This window comes from Amia ocellicauda, chromosome 2 (assembly GCF_036373705.1).
Source record: "Amia ocellicauda isolate fAmiCal2 chromosome 2, fAmiCal2.hap1, whole genome shotgun sequence".
In the NCBI taxonomy this organism is placed as follows: Eukaryota; Metazoa; Chordata; class Actinopteri; order Amiiformes; family Amiidae; genus Amia; species Amia ocellicauda.
The window spans coordinates 10,218,181-10,234,778 of NC_089851.1; the positions used below are offsets into that span (position 1 = coordinate 10,218,181).

General features: G+C 40.5%; 1 pseudogene; it reads left to right on the forward strand.

Annotated features, from left to right (window-relative positions):
* The window catches only part of LOC136712328 (MAGUK p55 subfamily member 7-like), an 89,246-nt pseudogene that overhangs the window by 18,235 nt on the left and 54,413 nt on the right, over positions 1 to 16,598 (forward strand).

Genomic DNA, 16,598 nt, shown 5'->3' on the forward strand with positions numbered 1-16,598 from the left:
TATCTTGGCACCAGGTGCTAATTGTCCACCAGCGGTAAGAATACTGCAACCTTGTAAAGGGAGCTCTCACTGACTGAATAGTGGCTACTACTGCTCTGACAGACCCCAGGCAATCAAACGCTCCCACTCAGGGGCCAGACCTAAAGCTGGAGGAGGCCTGGATTGCAGTGCCAAAGCATGCCCTGCAACTGAGACAACAAGTCTGCTCTCACTGGGAGTTGCCAAGGCTCTCCCTGGAGGAGGGTGGTCAGGTCTGTAAACCAGAATCTGCGAGGCCACCATGGGGCTATCAGGAGAACTGTCACTCGTTCTCTCCTGACATTCTCCAGGACCATCGGGAGATGGGTGAATGGTGGGAATGCGTAAAGGAGACAGCACAGCCATGAGTGGGCTAACACGTCGATCCCTAGGGTTCCTGAGCAGTCTCGAATGGAGAACAATAGTGGGCAGTGGGTGTACCACTTCCGCTCTTCTGAACCGGCTCCACAATTGCTGTATCATGAGCGGTTGGAGGCGCCATTCCGAAACCGGGGGGGCCTCCCTGAGAGAGGAGGTCCCCCGCTGTGTTGGATAGGCCGGGGCTGTGCCCACAGATGCAGAGGGCATGCTAGACAGTACAATTTGCGCGACCTGATACCTCCTTGCCTGTTGATATAGGCAACCACTACTGTGTTGTCCGTCTGAACCAGCACATGTCTGTCCTGTAGGACTGGCAGGAAATGAGACAGTCCGAGGAGTACTGCTTGTAACTCCAGGACGTTGATATGGAAGGCCTGTGCGGGCTCCGTCCACCTGCCTCGGATTCCACGTCCATCACAGACTGCTCCCCAACCTTGTTTTGTAGGCGTCTGTCGTCATGACTGCTCAGTGGCAGACTGGGCCCAGGGGCACACCAAGGGTCAAATTGTGGGGGCTCCGCCTTCCGCCTTCAATCACAGCAAAGGTGCATCTTGAGAGACCTGAACCACCACTGCAGCGGCCTCAATTAGAGGAGGCTGAGGGGGAGGGTCCATGATACAGCCGCTAGGAGACCCAGCAGCCTCTGGCAAAGGGACACCCTGACATGAGCTCTCAGTCGGAAGAGGGAGAGACACGTGTGTATGGAGACAACTCTCTCTGGCGCCAGCGTGGCAAGTATGGCAATGGACTCGATGCGCAGTCTGAGAAACGGTGCCTGCTGAGTTGGTGTCAGGCAGCTCTTCTCTAAATTGACATGGAGGCCCAGTTCTGAGAGACAGACTAGAATCAGGTTTGTGTGGCTCTGAACCTGCTCACTCGAGTGAAAACAATCCAGCCAGTTGTCTAGGTAATTGAGGACATGGACCCCATGGCAATGCAAGGGGCCGTACACGACGTCCATGCACTTGGAAAAAGGGTTCTGTCCGCTTCAGCAACCCATCATGCCTGACGGGACAGCCAGAGCTGGTGGCTCAACACCACAATGGCTGCCAGGGTCAGTCGCCCTTGCCCCTTGACGCATCACTGTCACCAGCTGGTCAGCCGCTGCCGCTATCTCTGAGATAAGCGAATGTAAGTGCGTCTCCACCCAGCAACATTAATGGGCATGGGGGCACTGCAACACCAACCAAACGCAACCTTGTTGTTGCCGGACAGAACACTGTATATTCCAAGCACCAGGTGCTGGATACAAGGCCCGTAGGCTTAAGCACATTGTGTGTGCCGAGGTTTCTGGGGACACCGGGTGACGCGGGGTCCAGGGTTTGAGGGGGCCGAGGGTAGTAGACCACCAGCCATAGCAGGATCTAAAACCGAGGCCTGCACACATGTACAAGGAGGCATAGCAGAGCTCTTTCTCAGCGAACTGAGAGAGCGAGATTGCCTATAGCCACAAGCCCATGGCTGTAGTGCGGGTGCAAGCTGGCAGAGGAGCCCCTCAGAGAAGATCTCTTACTATATAAACATGACTATTATTTTAAAAAGTGCTCTATTTAAAACAAAACTGAAACTGAAATCACAGTCAGAGCACTGGTGCACAGACAGAACAGAATTGGATTAGCTATCAATAATAACTAATGTAATAAATAGAGACACACAGACACACTAATAATGGTGGCGAACAACACAGCTGTGAAGCCAACCAACCGAAACAGTGGTAATAATAATGATAATAATTTCTAGTGCACAGACAAGACACAGAGAGCTCACGTTCTCAGGTCCAGCAAAATGGCAAAAGAGGATGAATCTGTGAAGACATTACGTTTTATAGAATAGTAAGTGGGAAGGGACCTGTTCTGAGTGATGTGCGCAGGGGCCAGTGGCAGCTTATATAGAGTGACATTTTCGAATCAGGTTCCTGCAGAAACCCCTCCCCCTTGGGCAGTGCTTCTGACTTGAAAGATAAGCCCAATAACATGATTAGGAAATCATGATTTGAAAACTAAAATGCATTTGACATAGGATGGGTTGAATCAGAAATAGCTTTTTTTTAAATAATAAATTAAGTAAAATCCAGTAGCTTCTATAAATCATTTGAATTCACATATATAATAAATGCCATATGCGCAATAAATTGCTTGCATGTTCTATATTTTATGAGTACTGAAATGGGATATTAAATATTTAAATAGTACAGTGAAAATAATGCTGAAGGTGTTCTCCCTCATTGTTGCCTTAGCTCACTTCGGGGGGGATGCGACTATAACTCTCACAGCACTGTGCTGCTTATTTAGTACTGCACTGCCTGTGTGTTGAACAGAAGAAATCAAATTAGCTTCTAACTCAAACACTGTGCATGCTCAACTTGCATAAATTTGCTGTTGCTTTTATACGACTCCATAAGTAAATTTATCCTCTAACTTAATGATATGCCTGTCATAAGAGTTTGGAGTTTGGGTCCTTCTAATATATCTTTGGCCTGTTCTTAATAAACTGTAATATTTTCCAGTCTTTTTTTTTTTAAGAACAAGAAAAAAATCTTTAAAATAAATCCAACAGAAATGCTAGACCTCCCTCAACAACTTCTTCAGGAGGTGCATTTTCTGTGTATTAGTAAGCTGATGAAGTAATGAAGGGTTATTCTTCATTAAATTTGGAAAGGGGTGGATATTAATGAGGCAGGAAATCAACAAGTGCAACCATATCTTTCAGTGGGCATAACCCTGCTTCGATGGCAGTGATTAAATGTCTGCCATTCCACATTGGGAAAAATGCCATACAGCGTTCGACAGACGGCTCGTTTGGCAGCCTCTGGCCCAACAAATGCAGTCATTCACACTTCAATTACTAAAAAAGCTTTCAGATAGTGTTTGTCATTTTTTGTTGTAATATTATGCTTCATTGCATACTTTGGCTGAGTGAGAGAGGATGTCCTTGTCGTTTTAAGGCATTCACTCTTGCTGCCATATACTGTGCAGTGCCTGTGCGCTGTGAAGATTTTATGGTACTCATAAAAAGGTCTTTGAAGGAAAAAAGAAATCGGCCTCCCTCGATATACCTTGAGGGCTTGAATAAATATTTTTAAATGACATGGCTTTTACAGGCAAGCTCCTTCGTCTGCGCTCCTTTGCCTGTTGTGACAGCTAGGTGCTTTCTCTTTTTGTAATGAGGTGTTCTGGATTAGCGATTGTAATCCAGGCACTGGATATTGGATATAGTTTAACAAATCCAGATGGAAACAGTACCTAGAGGTCAAAATAATCTGTCTGCTAGGACATTAAACAGGCTTCCAAACAGGCTCTCGGCACAGTAATATAATATTGCCATGTAATCTCCTTACAGCCACTTCACCAGATGCATGTTAGTTTATTTAAACCCTGGACGATTTATGCCCCTTTTTGTGCTCTTCTCAGGCACAGTTCATCGGTGAATCTTTATTTTGCGTGTTTGTTTTCCCCGATGGAATTTCCCTGAGCTGAAACATGTAGTAGATGCTCAGGAACAGCAGCAAGGGCATAAACAGTCAGTCAACTAGAAGCACAACTTGTCACCGAGATGAAGATGCATTTATTGTCAATGTGAATATCTCTGCAGCGCAATGGGTGAAATGGGACAATGTCATACATATTGAAATAAATTAAAAGAAAACTGCATTTATTTTCAATATTAAATCCCAGTACCAGCTACACAAATTACAATTTTAATTTTCATTCCTGCAGTTCTCTGTCTCTGCAGACATTGCTGGTCATTGCAATCCAAGCTAATTACAGTCCCAGGTTGTGTGTTGAGAGTCCAGCAAGCATTCAAGTCCATGTTGACTGAAACTCCAATTCAGTGGCCAAAAAATGCAGTCTTTTCTTAGCCTTAGCAGATGCATGCACTTTTTTCCCCCCGATTTAATATTGGAAAAGGCCTTTATTTTCCTCTTGTTCCTTTCCAGTTTGGAATCTCCAATGGTAAATAAACTGGACTTACACTTGTACTAACACGGGAGAAATGAAGACAGACGCATGCATCCACTGAATCATCTCTGAAAAGTAATTTGTGTTACACCGCACTATAGAGCCCTAGTGAAGACTAACTCGGCTCTCACTGTATGCACTGCAGGCTCTCACAGATATGGATATGTGCCAAATGTGTTTGTCCATCAATTTGGTAGTTCATTGGGAAATTCATTGGGAAATTCAACAATTTGTCCATACAGCAATAGACAAATAGACAAACAGACCAACTTCCATGCAAACTTCCAGACAAACTGAAGAACTTCCAGATGAACAGACAAACTTACAGACAACCCAATGAACTTCCAGACGGCCTGATGAACTTCCAGACAAACTTCCAGACAACCCAATGAACTTCCAGATGAACAGACCAACTGTCAATCATGCTCTGTGCCAAACCCACTTCAGTCCTTCTAGCCAATTGGAGCAGACTCACCTATTTTAACCAATAAAACTCCAGGCTCACAGAAAATGGCTTCAGCCAATAATGGTGCAGTTTATTAGAAAGGGCGTTACTGGCATCTCTGTGTAACCGTATGGAAATTTAAATCACAATTAACATGGGCTCATTTATGAGAAGATTAATTGTTAGAATAGGCATGGCTTAACCACAGCTTTGCCTAGATTAAATAAGTGTTTAATCACTATATATTGTACATGCAGCGTAACACATTTTTAAAATACTGTCGAAATAAGTGACAAATGTGATGTTTCTTTTTTTCTTGAAAAATGCTTTGAAATACTGTGTGTAATACAATTAGCATAATCTACATGACACATGCCAAGGTTGAAGTTCTTGGTGTTTTTGTATTAATTTTAAATTCGTTTGGTTAAGAGACAATGCTTTTGGCATTTTAACAGACTGCTGTATTGTATGTATTTTTATTATGTTTAATTGTATTTTAATGGATATATGTGTTCGATTGGCTAGGGCAATGTGTTTATTGTTAGTGTATTTATTTGGCTTTAGTATGTATTGTTTAATTTATTTTCGTGTGCACATATTTAAAAAAATACAGTACATTATCCAACTTAAAGTAATTAGCTAATATTGCAATGATTTGCAATGGGTAAAGTTTAAAACCAAAATCACACATGTAGTGCGTACAGTCAAATAAATAAATACATATGTGTGCCAACAAGGTGTAAAGAGAAGCCCCCCCAATATAATGTCAAGCCTCAGTCCCCCACTGAGAAGAGGCTGCACAGCCCTGCGATGAAGGATCCAGTCTATTTTGAAATAAATATAATCCACTGATGCTCGTCCTTCAATCTTACGGAGTAAAGACTGCGATTTTACAGCTGGGCGGATTTCTAATGGGCGATTTGGATTCATAGCGCAGATTTGCTAATCAAGTTAAAAAAAAACAATGTGAGAGATAGAAACGCCCTTTCTAATGAACTGCAATATTATTGGCTGAAGCCGTTTTCTGGGAGCCTGGATTTGTATTGGTTAAAATAGTCGTGTCTGCTCCCCCAGTTAAGTCAGCACCAGATAAATTATTTAGTGCCCCATGGGGAATTCATAACTGGCTTTGACAGCCTAGTTTTCTGAACTAGAGGTCTTTATCTGTAGGTCCTACTCTCTGAGCTATTTCCTGGTAATATCACTCAGCATCGACACCAATGTATAATTTTACTATGAATGAATACTTCTATACAGTAAGACCTTCTGCTTTGTAAGTCAGTTGTCTACACCAGCTTGTTTGACAAGAACCCTTGTTCAGAATTGTACTTCCTATTCCTTGACCACTGCCACTTCTATTGTTTTAATCTCAGGAAAGGCAAATTTAAGGCAATTCATGACAATGTTAAACTCTACAATAGTTATTTTTATTATTTTATTTTATTTTTTGATCTGAAATCAGAATTAGCTTCCTATGATGATTTTCTCAGATTGACTGCCCTCAAAAGTTTAGTATAACTTGGAACTGTGTAACTCAATTCACTCACTTGCGCTCCTACTATGTAATGACTTATGCAAACACGTGGTAGTGCCGACACGTGGAAGATACATGTCAGCAACCAAAATCATCCTATGTTCCACAAAACAGCTGAGAGCACAATTGCTCAAAGAGCTGTCACTTAATTGGGAGATAGAAATACATGAATATAATTATAAATATGGATGAGTGTGTAATTAAAGCTGGTCAGTATAGAAATGGGTTTCCTGACAGGATGTTGTTTTTGGTTGGTTTCAGCATGCCCTGGGGAAGTCTATCACGTAATGCTTTGGTTGAGCAGAGCTGATTAAATGTTTGGTTTTGTTTGCAGTCATAGCGAAGACCACTCTGTAATTTGTATACCATCATTTGTGCTGTCTTCACAATAATCATATGAAAGGTTTGCCTGACAGGGGCGGATGGCTGTTTGACAAGAGATTACAAAGGTATCTTCTGGATCAGACTCCAGTCCCAGAGAGCCACTGGTATGTGTTCCAAAAAGGGCTCTCAATTATTGTATTATAATAACTATTTTCTCAGGTGGGCTTATCTAAGACAACAATTTAACAATTTAGTTTTACAGCTGATAACTTTAAATATTGCTCATTACTCAAAATATTGTACCCACAGAACACTCCAGAGTCTGGAGAGAAGTGTTAAATTCATCCAGTTCATAATTTACATACACAGATTAAGGAGCCAAGAGAAGGGCTGGACCCAAAACGAGAAGACACCTCTGACACCCCATGTTTAGCTTGTCTGTGATTGGGTGATTGGTTGTTGTGTGGCTGCAGCAATGGGATGTGGTGGGGTCTGCAGCTATGGTGGGAGCTGAATGGATATCTGATAAATAGCTTTCCTCCATTGTGCTGGTCAACTGGCTAATTAAGAGAAGAGGCATGTGGATATGCCTTGTGTACTACATACAGTAGGAGACAGCAAATTAACCTAGAATTACTAGATGTGATGAAACTAAGAAACGTTAGTGGGAGAAAAAAAGTGCTTTATCCACGCACTCATACAGGTGAATTCAACATAGAAATTAAAAAAAAATAATAATGTTACAAGTTAATATTCATCACTAAATATTTATGTGTTTTTGTAATTAATACCTCTTTGATTTCCGTTACATTCTTTAACCTTACACCCCCATTCCCCTGCTCTGAATGAAGTGTAGTTTTTCCACTCTATCAGGGCCCCTGCCAAAAACCCTATCACCAGGGGCCTGAAAAATTTCTACTATGATATGTAAAGTGCAGTAATAGCTTTTAAATGTGAGACAATGGCAGATAGGTGCATTCTTGTGCAGACGGACAGTCTATTGGATTATGTCCACAGTTGTAAATAACGCATTTAATCTCAATTCACCAAGAATATTCCACTGTAACTAACCAGACACTTTGAAACTACCAAAGCAGATGTCATTTTCTGGGTTGGATCACAAAGTGAGGGACATTCCTAGCGAAACAGTCAACTTTTTATTTCTGTGGAACTTCAGTCAGTATTTATGTATACGTCCTTCACATGGCATCGGGATTGAGGTGATGGTCTAACAGCTTTTACCACTGAACTTTTGTTTCTCTAACTTAATAACAACCGAAAAAGAAGTAACTCCCCTCAACAGACAACGCTGCCAAAAGGACAGGGTTTCATCACAAATATGTTCTCAGCCTTTTCATTTTCAAGGATGTCTGTTCTTTTTAAAACGAGACATTTTCAAACTCATGTTTTTCCTAATATCAGTGCAGCCATTGTATATGAGCTGCCTGAACTGGCAAGCCTTCCAGGATTTAGAGAATGGCAAACGCAATGCAGGGTGTTTAATGTGTAGAGTAATGTCGACTTTGCGTGGGGATTTGACCCTGTAGTGGTGCTCCTTCAAAGCCAGAAGGAGACTTACCTAAAAGGTTGTTCTTGGCGTACTTGGAATATTAAACATAAAACATTATCATTATGATTTCTTTACTAAGCCTATTTTAATACATGTATGGAAATAAAAACTAAATAGGAGACATGAATAATACTACACATCAATAAGGCATATTTTGTGTAATGTCTTCTGAAAATATTAATCCTAATTCCATTGAAAAAGAAAGTAAGAATTCTAAATAGATGTTTTAATAAATGGTTATAATGTATTTCTCAGAATTGTATGCATATACATTAAATTATTTTAAATATATTTTAGTGTCAATACTAGATTTTATTTGACCTGAATTGTCTGTTTTTTGTTTTCATAAATAAAACATAATCTTGAATTGTGTCAAATTATCTCTTAAACATGCTTACATTCTAAGCATGTGTCAAATGCATATTGTACAATTCACATCTTATTACACAGGGGTTCATTAACAACACTAATTGGGGAAAGAAAGAGTTTTATGTGTGGTCTTGGAGCAGGGATTCACTGTTATTTATTCACTGTTCAATTTTCCATTTCAGGGCTTTGGTCCAGTTGTCTGATGAGTGATATTGCTAAGGCTCTGGTTAAAAAAACAACAACACTGTCTTAAAATAGGTCAGGACGCTAATAACCTCAGTCTAATGCTGGCACTCAGGGGTTATAGGCTTCACTGGGGATTCAGTCTTTCAGGCACAGACCATGATTAACAGGGATGATTTAGTATTCTGGATCATTTATTTCCTTTATTTTGCCACCCATTGTTATCCTAGACTGCTATTTTTATTCCTTCAAGTTTCATGTCATGTCTTCCATAGATGATATAAAGTTGTTTTGTTAAATAATATGAATATTGATTATGGGTGTTTTTATTGGTTTTAACACAGTGTGGTCTATTACATACCTACTTTTACCTAAGATTTATTTTAATGAACACATCCTACCTCTTTTGGCACTGTGATTTTTGTCAAATGAACCAGAAGCTTTAAAATGCAGTTACTTTTTTTTTTTAAGTAATAAGTGAGAAAAGAAGATGAATTGAACAGTGAATTCCCCTCTGAGGGATTGCATGCTTCTGAACACGCTGCTCATTTCTTCTGTCTGAGCCCATATTTATAGAACTCCTCTTTTTCTTGCTTGAGGTTTAATGATGAATTACTTGAAAGTGCTGGGGCCCTTGACCGTTTTCCACACGGCTGTTTCTCTTGTTAACAGATACTGCCGAGGCAGAGGAGCTGTTTGTACAGCCACCCCTGCCCTACTGAAGCTGTCGTGCTCACCGGGGATATTGAACTCACCCTACCCCCCTCCATGTGCCCACCGACCCGCCTCCTTGCTGTCTTGAAAAATGAAAAATGAAATCATTCTACCCTTGTATTTCAGATTCATGAGAAAATGCAGTACTAAGAGCAGCAGTGTCCGGTACCGGTCCTGCCAAGTGCCGGGATCTTGGCTAATGATGTAAGTCTCCCTTTGTAGAGAATGCAAGTCTGCTTCTATCCCTTTCCAAAAACAAGATGAGCTTTTGCCGTTTTATTTGTACTTCAAAAAAAATGCCGCCTTTTGACCCTCGATGACTTTGATTACTTGCCTCCTCCACACACAGTGCACCGAGAGATCCCTCTTGTTCAGTTTGAGAAGCTGTGTAATAGAAAATCCAGGTCTGAGCCCCTCTGGGACACAAGGATTGTCAACCGCATGGTATTTTGGGTAACAGACAGTACAAAGGAATGTGTAAGAAAAATAAAGATGGATTGGAGTGTTGGGCAGCTGACAGGACAAGAAAAATGACAGATAAAACCAAAGAAATGAGGCATATGAAATAAATAAATGTGAAAGGACCTGTCACTGTATACCTGTGATATTGAATCAGGGTGATTTATGGGTACGGTCTACAGTCCAAATTGCCATCATGCCCTCTGAAATAAATTATTTAAATTGTCAGCTCTGATGGAGCGGGTAATTTCCTAAAGTCATAATTTTAACCCTCCTCACCATAAAATAAAAAAAAAACTGACCTGCAGTCCCTGTCTCTTGTTGATCATTAAATGTAACATTCAGTTATATTGCATACCCACCTGTATAAACCAAGAGACAGCCTAGTTAGGGATGGAGAAAGGGCACATGTTTAAATATCTGCGACATGTGGCAATCCTAAAGTCTGTTTATTGTAATCACAGTGCTTAGAAAAATGTCTTCTCTTTAAAGAACATACAGCGGTATGTCAGTATAATTAGTCTTGAATTGGAAGAGGAAGATAAAAATAATCACATAAGACCTGCAGGTTTTATAGATTGGCTGCCAGTTTGTTTCAGACAAATGTTTCTTTAGGAAAGCCCTTGATGTTCAGGACAAGGGCACTGCTTGGAGTTCAAGGTCCTACTAGGGGGTCTCTTTATAAGACAGGCTGTCAGATGGGTCACTGTGTGGTCAGAACTCAGCTCCACGGTCCCACTGTGATAACGCAGGGGAAGCACGACAAGTTATGAAAAACTAATCTTTCACAACTGAATCCCAGTCAATTCCAACAAAGTCTATAACCCTAGTGTAAGGATAAAGGGACTTATTTGATTTACTTTTTTTATCTCCCTTCCTCCATGTACCAGCACTAGGACATAGTCAGTATGCCTGACTGACCGATGTAGATTTCAAGGTTCCCACACATGTTGTGCAATATGCAGGTGTCTGCTGCGTGGATCATCTTTTGTCTCTTAAGGCACTGATCGTGATCTATGGTGGGCAGGTCAGAAGAGTCATGTGCTGTTATCAATGGTTGACCCTGACCTTGTGCTCCGTAGAGTGCATTTGAAGGCTGTGCTCTTATGCCTATGGGTACCTATCCCTGGGCTTCTGAAGTCATTCCTCCCCCAAAGCATCTGGTGTGTGTAGCCTTTGTATAGCTGTTAAACCTGAGCATACATGTTCATGAGCGTATTGGATTCTGTTAACAAGCTAGCCATTTTATTCACCCTGTAGTTGATATATTCATATTTTGCTAAGCCCTGAAAGAGTTTTAAAAGCTCTGAAAAAACGAAGAAAACTGGTTAAGACAGGTTTTGCTTTTTTGCGTTTAACTTTTTCCTTTAACTTGAATATTTAACACATAATTTTACATAATGAATTGTACCAATGAAACCATTCTGAAAGCATAAAAGTAATTGGTGGATCACTTTTTTTTGTGTGAATGTCAAGTTAAAGATCCCTTAACTACATTTCTTAATCCATGTTTTAATTGAATGAATATGTGAAAGCAATTAATATCTTACAACACTGTGTGCAGGTTTGAAAAAGTATTGTGGGTCACTGAAGTAGGTTTTCCAAGTCGGGTAGGAGGGTGGAAGCAAGTGATTTCTCTATTTTCTTTCATCTGTCCCAGCAGGTGTGTTAATTATGTCGGGGGTGTTTGAGGAATTCTTGCACTACATATTGTATGGAATGTGTTACATATGTACCTACATATAACATGTCACATTTGGCAATACTGCCAAATTTAAACCACAGCGCTCCACCAAGGCTTTTGCATTGGTCTGTGGGCCGCTGTTGGAATGTACCTCTGTTTCAGTGAAGAGGAGATCTGTTCCGGTTTTGAAAATAAGCATATTTTTAAAATCCTCTTTAAATCTGTGAGCTAAATATAGATTTTTATTATTGCAAAATGGATCACTTTCCTTTCTTGTTTTATGTTAATAAAGCCGCACAGCTTAAAATAATCCAAACCAAAACAAGAGTTTGACAATGTAAGTGTAAATACTAATTTTATTAAGGATCCAAGTCCACAAATGCCTTGTAAGCTTATTGCTAAACATGGCTGATTTGTTTGCGCAGGTCCAGTCTTGTATATCTAAAGATATTACTGTAACAGTGTATCAAATGAACTGTAATTACACCATAAACAAACAAAATAAAAACTGCTACTAGCTGGAAACAGCTGAAAAAATATGCTTATCAAAAGATCCCTGCTTTCTTTTTCTTTTTAATCTTTCCCCAAACAATACGTACATTGTACAGGAACCCCTGCACTCCTTTTAATGTTGACTCATGAATGAGTTCAGCTCTGCGCCGTGGCTTCCCTCCACGAGGCAGGCGAGGCTTGATAAACCGGAGAGCGTGCTGCCTGGGGAGGGGACTGAAGAATCAGCTGTGCCGCTGCAGGCATCAATCAGAGCGTTTGTCAGCCTCAGGAATGCTGGGAGTGGAAAAGTCCACAGAGCTAGACTTTGCTTCAGCAGTGGGGAAAGTGAAACAGGGATGAAACGCACCCAGCCACAGCTGTCCCTTTCATAAACACAGCCCTCTTTACCTCACCAAAGACTAATTAGTCACCCCGCATGTATACACTGCAACACACATTAATGCAAGATCTTTCCTGTGGTATAGTAGAGCTCTGTAGACTGAACTCATTCTTTGCTTTCCTCTGTGCCATCTCCTGGCACCGGTGGCCCCTCCGAAGCACAGCAAAGCTTGTTCAGGATTATCGACTTTTTTGAAGCTGCATACGTAAACGGTTTATCCACACAAAGTGCCACACAAACAACACCCAGTGGGGCACCGTAGTCTGGGAGCCATTATTTAGATCTTAACCCCAGCCAGTAGGTGGCAGTGTGTGTCAATCTTCAGCCCACCCCCCTCCCCTTTTGTGAATGTGAGAATTTTCAGAAATGATGTGAATTTTCACCACCTCTTGCTGAAAACCGTCTTACATAGACGGTGTCAAACATTTTGATCCAGTCTTTGTACAAGCAGCCCTTTGTCTGCACGCAAGCAGTGGTTTCTCTGACTGAGAAGCTGCGACTCCATCTGCGCACAATAAATCACGCCGTGCGCTGAACGTGGCGTTCGCCAGATACAATCCCCGCGCTCAGACTGAGACCGAAAGCCTGGCTTAAATCGGGTCTGTCAGGGGCAAGCAGTGAAGATCTCTGATTAATGGTCTGTTTTTCCTCATGCTGGCTTCTGTTTGAACACACTGGAAAGTAATAACCTTGAACAAGATAGATTCCTGGTTGTCACTGACGCACTGGGTAAAACAATGCTGTGGCTAATGCTCTTTGTGTCAATTCAATCTCCCCTCACAGCTGGCTGAGGAGCTGCAGAGCAAGCCAATGAACAGCGAGATCCGAGAGCTGCTGAAGCTGCTGTCGAAACCTCATGTCAAGGTGAGGAGTCCCTTGCACACGTATACACATTTGCTAACACACATATGGGTGCAGAATGTATTGCCTCGACAACAATTCCTACATGGTATTAATATATCATTTTTTTTCTTCAACCTAAGGCATATAGGTCACAGAAATAAAGGATACTTATGGATAAAGAAATCAACTCTATTTTATGTTTGTCTGTTTCGCTCATTTGAAATGTCTATGAAATGTAGATAGGGATAATTCAAACAAGAATGGACTATGGTGTCATTCTTATGATCCTGCCTTCTTTATGCTTCTCCTACACAGATCGCAGGGGAATGCCGTACATTGCAAAAAGCATTTCAAACTGGACGATGACCCTCTCACAGTTTTATTCGTTAATCTAATACCATTTTGTATGTTTCATGCCAGATCTGAAGCAATGAATAATCGGATACCAGCATAATGATTAATGATATTAAAGCATACAGTTTGCACAAAAAAGAAATGTTACACCTTCTAAGTTTGCATAAGGAATGTATTGCCTCGTTGATAATAATTGTTTCAGGTTCAAAAGCTGTTTTTCTTCAATTTTGTAGTTACTATACTTATTTCCCTTCTCATCTCCAGATTATTCACTGATTGCCCTATTATAGTGTTAAATATCACATTTATTTTATTTGGATTAATTTTTGCAGCCAGTAGAATGATTAAATAATGAATCCATCATAACCTAACTGTTATGTAGCTAATCACCCAGCCGAAAAAGTGTCTGCAGTCTCTTATATGAATAATGTTTATAATGTGTAGCCAGCTTTCAGTATCCGTATCAGTGTATGCTTCCAAAAAAATTATTTCTGAAAATATCAACACAAAATGATTTGCTGTACTTTAGTGAAACCACAGAGTTGGTGTTTGGTTTAAAGGTGTTGGCTGTTGGGTCATGTAGATGTTTCATTAAATCAGTTTGCTAGTTCATCTTAAGGTTAATGTAACTGTCTGAACCTTTTTTAAATCTCAGATAGGAGGTATTAGGTTTCAACTATGCTAAAATTGTGAGCATAGGGGTAATTCTCCTTACTACTTATGATATAGGTGTTTGTGAAGAAGTGAGTGACTTGATAGTTTTATATCAGAGTTTATATTTTATATAAGAGTTTTGCTTCTTATAGGTTGGCATCATTCTTCCCCCAATTGAGTAACACCATGCTTCCCCATAACTGAGTTTTTATTCAGCAACAAGGTACTAATTCATCTTCTCAGTCCACCACTGAGTCACAGCGGCAGCATCATACCTGGCGGTGCTGGAAAACGTCTTGACTGCGGTTGTGTTGTTTTTTCCTCCCTCCCAGTCCTCTTGTCGTTTAATTGTCGACATGTCTTCAATGGAGCAACAAGTATCAAATGCCGCAATGCTGTGATGGGAGTTAAGGATGAAGCCCCAGGAGATGAGAGTTCAACACAAGAAAAACATTCTGCGATCTCTGTCTGCAGAAACGAGTCTCCCCAGTACTCTAAAGCCAAAAGAACTGCAGAATAATACAGCAACATGGGTCTGAGCCTCAAGTGTATTTAGGTTTCACATTTACCCCCATCTGTCTCTCATCCGTCTCTTTTGAAAACGGAAATATTACTGTGCCCTGCATTTGTCTGTGACCTAACATGATTTCCTGTCAATCTTAAATGGGCGTCCCCAGGGAGTGACCCATTATCCTCAGTGTTGTCAGGGGCTAAAGATGAGGAATTGGGAACAGATTAATGGGTGGAAAGTGACCTAACGGAATGACCACCCATAGGTCTTCTTACCTCTCTTCAATGGGTTGCAATAGTGGACTGACTAGCAAAGAGAAATAGGCCACCTTAAAAAAAACAATCATAACATTAAAGACCTTTGAGAGGGGAATGCCGTGACACAGCCGCCACTGACAGCTTACACAGTTAGCACTAGCTATATGGCTTCCCAACAAGGCCGTTGGGAAGGCCCGTACTGCGGGCCTTTGTAGCGCAGGGGCGTCCCTCTGAAAATGTAATATGCCCAGGAACTGTCTGTACTGAAGTGAAAGAACAGTATTCATTTAAAGAAAGAGGTTATGATAGATTTACTTCAGTGGTAAAATAAATTGAATTCCTAAAATGAAATGAAATTTCTCCAAAAAGGGTTGGGGGGGGTGTTCTGCGAGATTAAAATACTTACAATGGCTTAAGATCTCTGAAGACAAGCGCTTGATATAGGAGGTTTTTAAATCTCCATCACACAAAACGCAAGCAGATGGGTGGTTTGAATGGCTGCTCTGTACGATAGTAATAGCATCACTCTTGATTATGGTTGAAATGAACCATTTATTGTACTGGAAGTAAGTCTGTGTTTAAAGTTTTTTTTTTATGGCTCACACTTGAAAAAATACATTTCAGCTTTATTAAGCTCTTTTAAAAGACTAATATTGACAATGCTTAAAGTGTTCATTATGAGGACAGGCTATTTCTATAGCAAATAGAAATAGCAGAGAATGATCGCTTCTACAATATCTATCTGCTTTTACACTAACGATGAAAACAATCCCTCTGCAGAATAGTAGAGGTTTTCTTATACATTTTGAAACTGGGTCACAAGATAAATTTAAATTTCATCAGCTTTATTTGTATGCATTGTTTCTTTCAAAGATACATTTCAGCCGTTAGAGTGTTGTGTTAGGAGGAAACATTTGATTTATTTAGTCAACTAAATCCATTCTGATTTTTAGTGTTTTAACTTAGTATGTGGAGTTATAGATAATGTTCAAACGTCCTCTGCTGAGATGATAAAATATAGTAATTACATCAAATTATTTTGATCCTAAATTTGTTTTTTCAGTATCAAAGTTAATGTCTCTGAAGCAGACTGAATTCTGTTAAGCAACTGTCTATTTTGGTAGCCCAAAACCCCATTTTACTTGTGCACTAATGTATTTCCTGACCACTTTCTGTAACATTGCATTGATAACTGAAGTGAACAGGACCACAAACATTGCAGCATAGATTAAAAATATACATTTATTAACACAGTGGCTCAAATGGCCTCCTCCATTTCTTATTTTGTGAAGAGATGATACAAAGAAAATCAAAAAGGAATAACAGTATCTGATCTGTTGCTGCAGATTCAAGCTGCATTCCTGCAGAAAGGCAATTCAATTGCTGTAACATACTTTGAATCTTCTAAAGTTTGAGGTCTCAACCAAGTAAACCATAGCCATGAGTG